Source organism: Melanotaenia boesemani, chromosome 16 (assembly GCF_017639745.1).
Source record: "Melanotaenia boesemani isolate fMelBoe1 chromosome 16, fMelBoe1.pri, whole genome shotgun sequence".
Lineage (NCBI taxonomy): Eukaryota > Metazoa > Chordata > Actinopteri > Atheriniformes > Melanotaeniidae > Melanotaenia > Melanotaenia boesemani.
Genome location: NC_055697.1, coordinates 4,352,384 through 4,360,934, shown reverse-complemented (window position 1 = coordinate 4,360,934; position 8,551 = coordinate 4,352,384).

Genomic DNA, 8,551 nt, shown 5'->3' with positions numbered 1-8,551 from the left:
AAATATGTTGCCATATAAAATACACTATTATTATGTGGCAGTTTTCCATTTTCTAAATCAATGTAATTCTAAATTATGGGGCCTCCAGATTTTATGTTCATGTTCAACTTGTGACCAAGTGTTAAATACTACAAATTAAAAGATAAACTATGGACAAACATGATATTGAGTAGTTTTGGAAAGTTATAGCTATATCTTCTAATAAAGAAGTTATACTTCAGCTACTAATTAAAAAAAACTTTGTCACATCACAATACACAAGAGGGTAAGAACAACATAGCAATGTAATCATCTGGGGACCAGAATGTGAAGGTATGTGTTGCATGTTTGAACTGACGGGCCATCTTGTAAGAAAAGCTTTTGCAATTTACAGTTAATGCCTGGTTGGATTTATTTTTTGCTTGACTGATAGACAGTAAAATCTAGTCGAGAAGGGAAGAGACTCAGAAAGAAAACAAGAGAAAGTAGACCTTTTTTGGGAGTTATCTAATCCCACAGTTTATTGATCAAGCCTGATCACCTTCAAAATCTAGATTAGACTTGATTAGATCACGGGTGTCAAAAGTACAGCCCAGGGACCAAAACCAGCCCACCAGAGCATCCAATCTGACCTGCAGAATAAATAAGGTAAATGTTAAAATTACTATATATATATATATATATATATATATATATATATATATACATTATTATTATTTCATTACTTATTTTTTTGTACAGTTTGTTTGTAATATGTTTTATAAAGAAATGAGCAATTGAATGCAAAAATCTTGATAATGTGCTTGTACTTCTTTGCACTTAAACAAAGAGGAAATTGTGGAGTCTTCATTATTTATAGGTTATTATGCTGTTATTGAGATAAAATTGCTCTGTAGGTGGCCCCTGAAATAAGTTTGACACCCCTGGGTTAGATACTTTATTCATCCACAAGTTCACAAGTTATAGCAATTTCCACAAACTTTAAGATAGTGGATATGCAATAAATGGCTCAATAGACCCCTGTGATGAGTCAAATCAGTGGATCCAAGTTTTTCTTGCCTGGACATGGGTCACCAGGGCCCCCCTCTGGAGCCAGGCCTGGAGGTGGAGCATAGAGGCGAGCACCTGGTGGCCGGGGGTTTGCCAATGGGGCTCAGTCAGGCTTAGCTTGCTAGGTCTAAGAATGTGGAATGTCATCTCCCTGGCAGGGAAGGAACTTGAGCTGGTCTGTGATGTTGAGTGGTTCTGGCTGGATATGGTTGGACTCACCCTGATGCACAGCTTGGGCTCTGGAAACTCTGTCGTTAAGGTACAGGTGCCAAGTCAGGGGGCAATGAGTATGTCCAAACCCTGCTCAGCATCTCTCACCGGGAGCAACTCCAGACTGGAAGAGGGTCCAGCCCTTCTCAAGGACAGAGTACGAGAGGGTAGCCTCCCTACGCCCTCAGGTGGGGGGACGGGTCCTGACTGTTGTGCTTTTTCACCGAATAGCAGTTCGGTGCCACAGTTCGATGATCGACTTTGTAATCGTATCATCAGACTTGCAGCCGCATGTCTTGAACACTGGGGTGATAAGAGAGGCAGAGCTGTCAACTGATCACTATCTGGCTCAGATGGTGGGGGAGGATGCCGGTCAGGCCTGGTAGACCCAAGCATTTTGTGAGGGAACATCTGGCGGAGTCCCCTGTCAGAAAAAGTGTAAACATCCATCTCCGGCAGAGCTTCAACCATGTCCCAGGTGAGGCAGGGGACATTGAGTCAGAATGGACTGTGTTCAGTGCCTCTATTTTTGGGGCGACCAACTGGAGCTGTAAGGTCCTAGTAAACGTCCTCGGTGCCTGTCGTGGCGGAAATCCCCAAACTCGTTGGTGGACACCAGCAGTAAGGCATGCCGTCAAGCTGAAGAAGGAGTCCTATCGGGCCTCTTTTGCCTGTGGGACTCTGGGGGCAGCTGATGGGTATTGGCAGGCTAAGTGGAACACGGCTTCGGTGGTCACTAAGGCAAAAACCCGGGCATGGGAAGAGTTTGGAGAGGCCATGGAGAATAACTTCCAGACGGCTTCGAGAAGATTCTGGACCACCATCCAGTGGCTCAGGAGGGGGGGAGCATGTGTTTCATCGATACTGAGTACAGTGGGGATGGAGAACTGCTGACCTCAACTTGGGACGCGAAAGACCTCCTCAATCTCATCGACAAATCTTCTGACGAGGACACAGAGGCGGGGGACCCTGGTGTGGGCCCTCCTATATCTGGGGCTGAGGTGGTTAAAAAGCTCCTCGGTGGCAGGGTCCGGGGGTGGATGAGAGCTGCCTGGAGTTTCTTAAGGCTCTGGATGCTGTAGGGCTGTCTTGGTTGATACACCTCTGCTGCATCGCGTGGACATCGAGGACAGTTCCCCGGATTGGCAGACTGAGGTGGAGGTCCCCCTCTTCAAAAATGGAGACCGGAGGGTGTGCTCCAACTAAAGGGGTATCACGCTCCTCAGCCTCCTTGGTAAGGTCTATTTAGGGGTCCTGGAAAGGAGAATCTGTCGGGTAGTCAAACTTCGGATTGAGGAGGAGCAGTGTGGTTTTCGTCCCGGTCGTGGAACAGTGGACCAGTTGTGGAGGGGGCATGGGAGTTTGCTCAACCAGTCGACACGTGCTTTGTGGACTTGGGGAAGGCGTTCAACAGTGTCCCCTGGGGGCTCCTGTAGGGGGTGCTCCAGGAATATGGAGTGTCAGAGCTTCTTGTACAAGCTGTCCGGTCCCTGTACAACTGGTGCCAGAGCTTGGTCCACATTGCCGGCAGTAAATCAGATTTGTTTTCAGCAAGGGTTGGACTCTCCCAAGGCTGCCCTTTGTCACTGATTCTGTTCACTTTAATGGTCAGAATTTCTAGGTTCATTCGAGGTGTTGAGGGGATCCAGGTTGCTGGCCTCAGGATTGAGTCTCTGCTTTTTGCGGATGATCTCGTTCTGTTGGCTTTATCGGGCCGTGATCTTCAGCTCTCACTGGAGCGATTCCCAGCCAAGTGTGAAACAGCTGAGATGAGAATCAGCACCTTCAAATCCAAGACCATTGTCCTCAGCGGAAAAAGGGTTAAGTGCTTTCTCCGGGTCAGGAATGAGGTCCTGCCCCAAGTCTCAGGGTCTTGTTCATGAATGAAGGAAGGAAGGATGGAGTCCCACAGTGGGGAAATCTTTTCTCTACATTTAACCCATCCTAGTTGCTAGGAGCAGTGGGCTGCCAGATTCCAGCGTGCGGGGAACAGTCGGGGGTTAAGGGCTGTGGGTCAGGGACCCACAGGGGTTTTTACTTTAGTTGCCAGCCCTGGGACTTGAACCCAGGTTCTCTAGACCCAAGCCCACCTCTGTAACTGTCTGTAACCACTAGGCTACCACTCCCCGTAGTAACAAAAAGATGATGAAGGTATAAGTAGGTTTGATTGCAATACAAAATCTGGGAATTGGTCAAGTCCTGAAAAAGCTGTGGCGATGCAGAATGACTGGAGTTCTTCCAAAATGTAGAAGATCTGGTGGCTGAATCCAGGAAACAAAAACAAAGGTCATGAAGTCTGACCTAAGCTGAATAGAGAGGGACAAACACAGACAGGATCACCTGAAAGTCAAGACAGAGAATGAAACTCAACTGCTAGATGGCTGTACAATATCGCTGGTAAGCAGACAAACTGGCACTGAATGAAGAGCAATCCCAGGTTTTTATGCTGGAGCCAAACCAAAAGCCAAACCCCAGATTTCCCTGAGGACTCTCCAAAGGGATTAATAAAATATTTCTATTTCTATTCTAAATCAGGAACAGCTGTGTCTAATAATAAGCCACTCATGAGCGTTAGGAGGAAGGAGGAGCAAAAAAAAAAACAAAAAAAAAAAACTCAAGTCCATACAGAGGAAGGGTCAGCTACACAGGACTGGGAGATTTTTTGCTATAGGGACAGACCTGGAGGAACACGCAACAGCTGTCCTCTCCTACATAAATTTCTGTGCAGAGAGTGTAAAACTGACAGTGTTCCCTAATATAATGGAATATTAACAACGAACGGGCGTGTCAGTCAAAAAATAATGCATATGTTAGAATGCTGTTTGTTAACTTTAGTTTGGCATTTAGCACCATAACTCCTCAAACTGGTCACAAAACTGAACAACTTGGGACTCAGACTCGGACTTCAGAAACAGACCACAGAGGGTCAGGATGGGCTCTCACACCTCATCCTCTCTGATCCTGAGCACTGGAACGCTCCCTCCTGTCCTACTGCTGCATTGTGTGGTTTGTTAGCTGCACAGCAGAGGACAAGAAAACTATAAAGCAGGTATTGAGAATGGTAGAGGGGGTGATAGATACCACATTACCCCCTCTGTCTGAGGTTTACTCTGGCCAACTTCACAGGAAAGCCAGATATATCTTGAAGGACACCCTGGACACCAACTGTTTACTCCCTTCCTTCTGGAAGGAAATACAGGACACTGAGGGCACACACCAACAGACAGAAAAATAGTTTTAATCCTCAAGCAGTCAAATGTGTGAAACCTCCTCCATAATGCACCTTACCTTAATAGTTACAACTATTTGCCAGTGTGCAAAACCTACATATACATCAAAGTTTTTTATACATATATATATATATATATATATATATATATATATATATATATATATATATATATATATATATATATATATATATATATATATATATAAAGTATTTGTATAGTTTTGTCTATTTATTAAATGTTGATTGCACTATATGCATGTATATGTGTGACTGCTGAGAGAGATGCTGCTCAATGCTTTTCTCACTGTGTTGCAACGATGACAATAAAGATCTATTATAATATCTAATTCTAAATTCTAAATATAGCAGATTTTATGGCTATATTGGCAATGAGGATGTGACTCAATATAAAAAATCATTATAACTGTGTTATTTTCCACATGCATTTGACAGCTACATTTAACATTTGATTTTGAGGATTACAAACAACCAGAGTTCATCCTCCAGTTGGAGCTTAGAAAGACTATCTTGAATATCCTGACATTAGAATGTACATCCAAAGCAAAGTATTAGAGAGAGCAAGAGTACAGTATGGCATCTAAATAAACTGACACTCACAATAAGTTTTTACTATTGATGATCCAATAACAGTAAATATTTGGATGATTAAACCCATTGGAGATCTCACATTGGTTGCAGTGAGCCACCACTTTGTGATTTTAAAGCTGCATTCATCAGTAAAAGCCGAATGTTTTACAGAACATTTATTGTATTTGGTGACAAGCATTTGTGCCCAGATGAACTGTCCTTTACCACCTTTTCCTTTCAGTGATCAAATATGTAAGTGATAAGTGAAATAAGAGATTGAACATTACGCTATTTTCAAGAATTTACAAGCAAATTCTTTTACGAAATTAGTTTAATTAAAAAAACATGAAAAAAAATCATTAGACTCATGTGAATACCAGTAGTTCAACCTCACACTAAAGCTTTACTTCACGTGCTTGTATACATAACTATCACAGATTAAATGTCAAAGTGTCCTTCAGTCTTGATGATGTAAGCCTACTCCTGTGTAAGTTTGTTCATTTAATTATTTTGTCATTTTTATTTATTTTTTTTTATGTAAAACCTTACAGTGCAGTTCAGTTGGTGTTTGTCATCTGGTGCATCTACTAGCTGAGGTTTTAGCATCTAACGTTGTTAAAACACAATTTAAGAGGACTTTCCATCATGCTGAGAATACATTTCTGAGCACTCCCATGTGGCTAGGTTGCTATTGATCTTTTAAGGACCATCACTTTCAAAAGCTTCTGTGTATCAGTCTTGTAAACATGTTTGGCAGGTGTAGACAGAATCATCCCTAAATTCAGTGAAGTCCACTGAAAGAGGACTCCACTTATACACGACTACTCCAAATATTTAACAAGGGCAGCTGGTGATAGCTGCAACAAGCAGTTAAACAGAAAATGTGGTGCTGGATTCTCTCATGGGATTGGACCTTCCAAGCAGCCTCTTGTATGCCGCTTATCCCAGTTACTTACACATATCAATAACAGTTTGTTTTTAGAAATTCAGGAGTCCTTGTTGTAACCTGCTTTGATCTCTGCATGGTCAATATCTCAACCAGCTAATGAACACAGGCCACACAAACAGAATACCATACAAGAAACCTCTGGTGATGGGCACACACTCACACATCTTTCTTCACTTATTGCTCTCAGTCCCAACATGTTTTATGTCAGTGGAAGCGGGGGTAAAAAACCTGCTCTTGTTGTTCCTGTTAGTGTGCACCTACAGTGAGCCCATCGATGTCCCAACATGCCTTAGGGCATCTTTTGAGTCTTAACATTTAGCTATAAAAGGAAGAAAATAAAACATCCCTTTCTGAACATTGGGTGGTTGTAGGGACAACTGGATGTGCTTTAGGACCGTAGCAGCGTACTGTAACCTATCTGCTGTTGTGGTGTTATCAGCTTGGACACTACAATTCTTGTTTTACAAGCTGAATTTTTAAAGAACAGATGCCATATATCACTAGAATGGTAAAAGAACTTTTATTTGTATAGAACATTTCATGTACAAGACCATTCAATGTCAATGTCCTTTACATAAAATATTAAAAGTACTACAGCAGTGTGCAAAAGAAGCATTAAAATAGATTTAAAACAAACAAAAATGAAAAAAAAGAATAAAAACAGAACAAGCTAAAATAAAATAACAATAAAATGCAAGAGATAAAAGTTACACTGTGAGGCCAAATTGCAGCGGTCTAATTTACTTTGTAAGGAGCAAGAACGTTACAGTAGTCTAATCCAGAGATTCCCAACCTATTTTCATTGGGGAGCCCCTTCATGCAAATACTGAAAAGCAATGGACCCCCTGCCCCCCTCTCGCTGAAACCATGCTCTGTTTCTATGCTTTCAAAAGTGAGATTCTTACCATAATTAACAAATTCTGGCTGAGTTCTGTTCTTCAATAAATTAACAACATATAGCCTTCATTAAAAAAAAAAAACGGACATTGGCCCCCATTTATCAAAGGAAAGTACAACGGAAATCTGTGCACACATCCATTTCCACACAAGGCTTGGCATTGATCGACTTGGACGTCGGATACAATCAAATCTCGTGTACGCAACCTTGAGTCAGTGTGGATTAGTGGTGCAGCACAGCAGACGCTAAAAATAATTAATAAACAAACCTGAAACCGTTGTCTAAGCTTAAGTAACCACATATTTAGTACTCAGAATTAACCCATTTGCAAAAGAAAAAAAAAAAAGCATTTTAAATGGATTCCCAAATCAAATCAAATAAAGTATGCACTGATATGTTTGGAGTGCACACCAGCACACTTAAAATGATTTGGGAAAATAACAAATATGATAAACAGCCCAGACAGAATTAGAATAGCTCAAATGGCCCCATTAATCCGTATACACCACAAACTGTAATGATTATGAATACAAACAGAAATCTGTGTTTTTAAACAAACTCATACCTATATTCACTCTTGCAGCATCTCATCACTCTGCTGGCAAACCTGCAGGGGCGCGTCGGGTTGCTGAAGGTGGACGTGTCTCGGACCAGCAGGGGGACGTCGCTGTACACTTCGGAGACATAATTCTGTCCTGTGTAGTCCTGCATACCATGCTCTGGCTAATGGAGCCTTTTAAAACCCCGTTGCAGCCAGAGGAGCGGATGCCCAGAGAGCCGAGTCCAGCACAGCCTCCACTGGGGGCTCTATGGAGGAGCCAGGACCCGATCCGTCCTGTCTAACAAGTAAAGTAGTCTAGACCTTAAAGTTGTTTAACTACTTTATTTAATTAGTAGGTTAATGTTTCCCATGCTGAGAACTAAAATGTGCAGTTCTTTACTGGACGAGTGGAAATGCGACAGGCTACTAACTTTCTCTTTTGAAGGCTATAAAAAGTGGTTCCATAAAACAGAACCTTGAACACAATAATGCTTAGCTAACACAAGTAAACACAGACAACGTTTAGCAGTCTGAAGACATTTTATTCACTGTGTTTTAATGTTTTCATTGAGATCTCTTAGAGTGACGTTTATTTTCAAGTGCACAAAGTCAAGAACTGTTAGGGTTGGTTACCAGGCATGGGCTATTATCCAAATTAAAAGCAAATAAAATAAAATATTAGGCTACTTATTGAGGATTTTATTCGTACCACAGCCAGACCCCAGGCTGGGAACCACTGGTCTAGTCTACTAAAAATAAATGCATAAATACTGCTGTGACATCAGTCCTTTAATTGTCCAAATGTTCTTTAAGTAATACCAGGCTGACATCTCAGCTGTCTTAAGGTGATGCTGAAATAATTTAATGAAATAATTTTTGTAAATTTACTTTTTACTGTATCCACCAGGGTGCAGAAGACAAATATCAGATTGTGTACAATAGTGTTTTGAGCCAAGATTTTACCATAAAGTGATGCAAAAGAAACGTCTCGGAAACGTATATATCAAATATTATACATATGGTATTAAAGGGATAATATGGTATTATGTCCCGTCTATGAGTGGCCAACATACAAGAGAATCTTTATCAGGTCTCAAGCAGCCC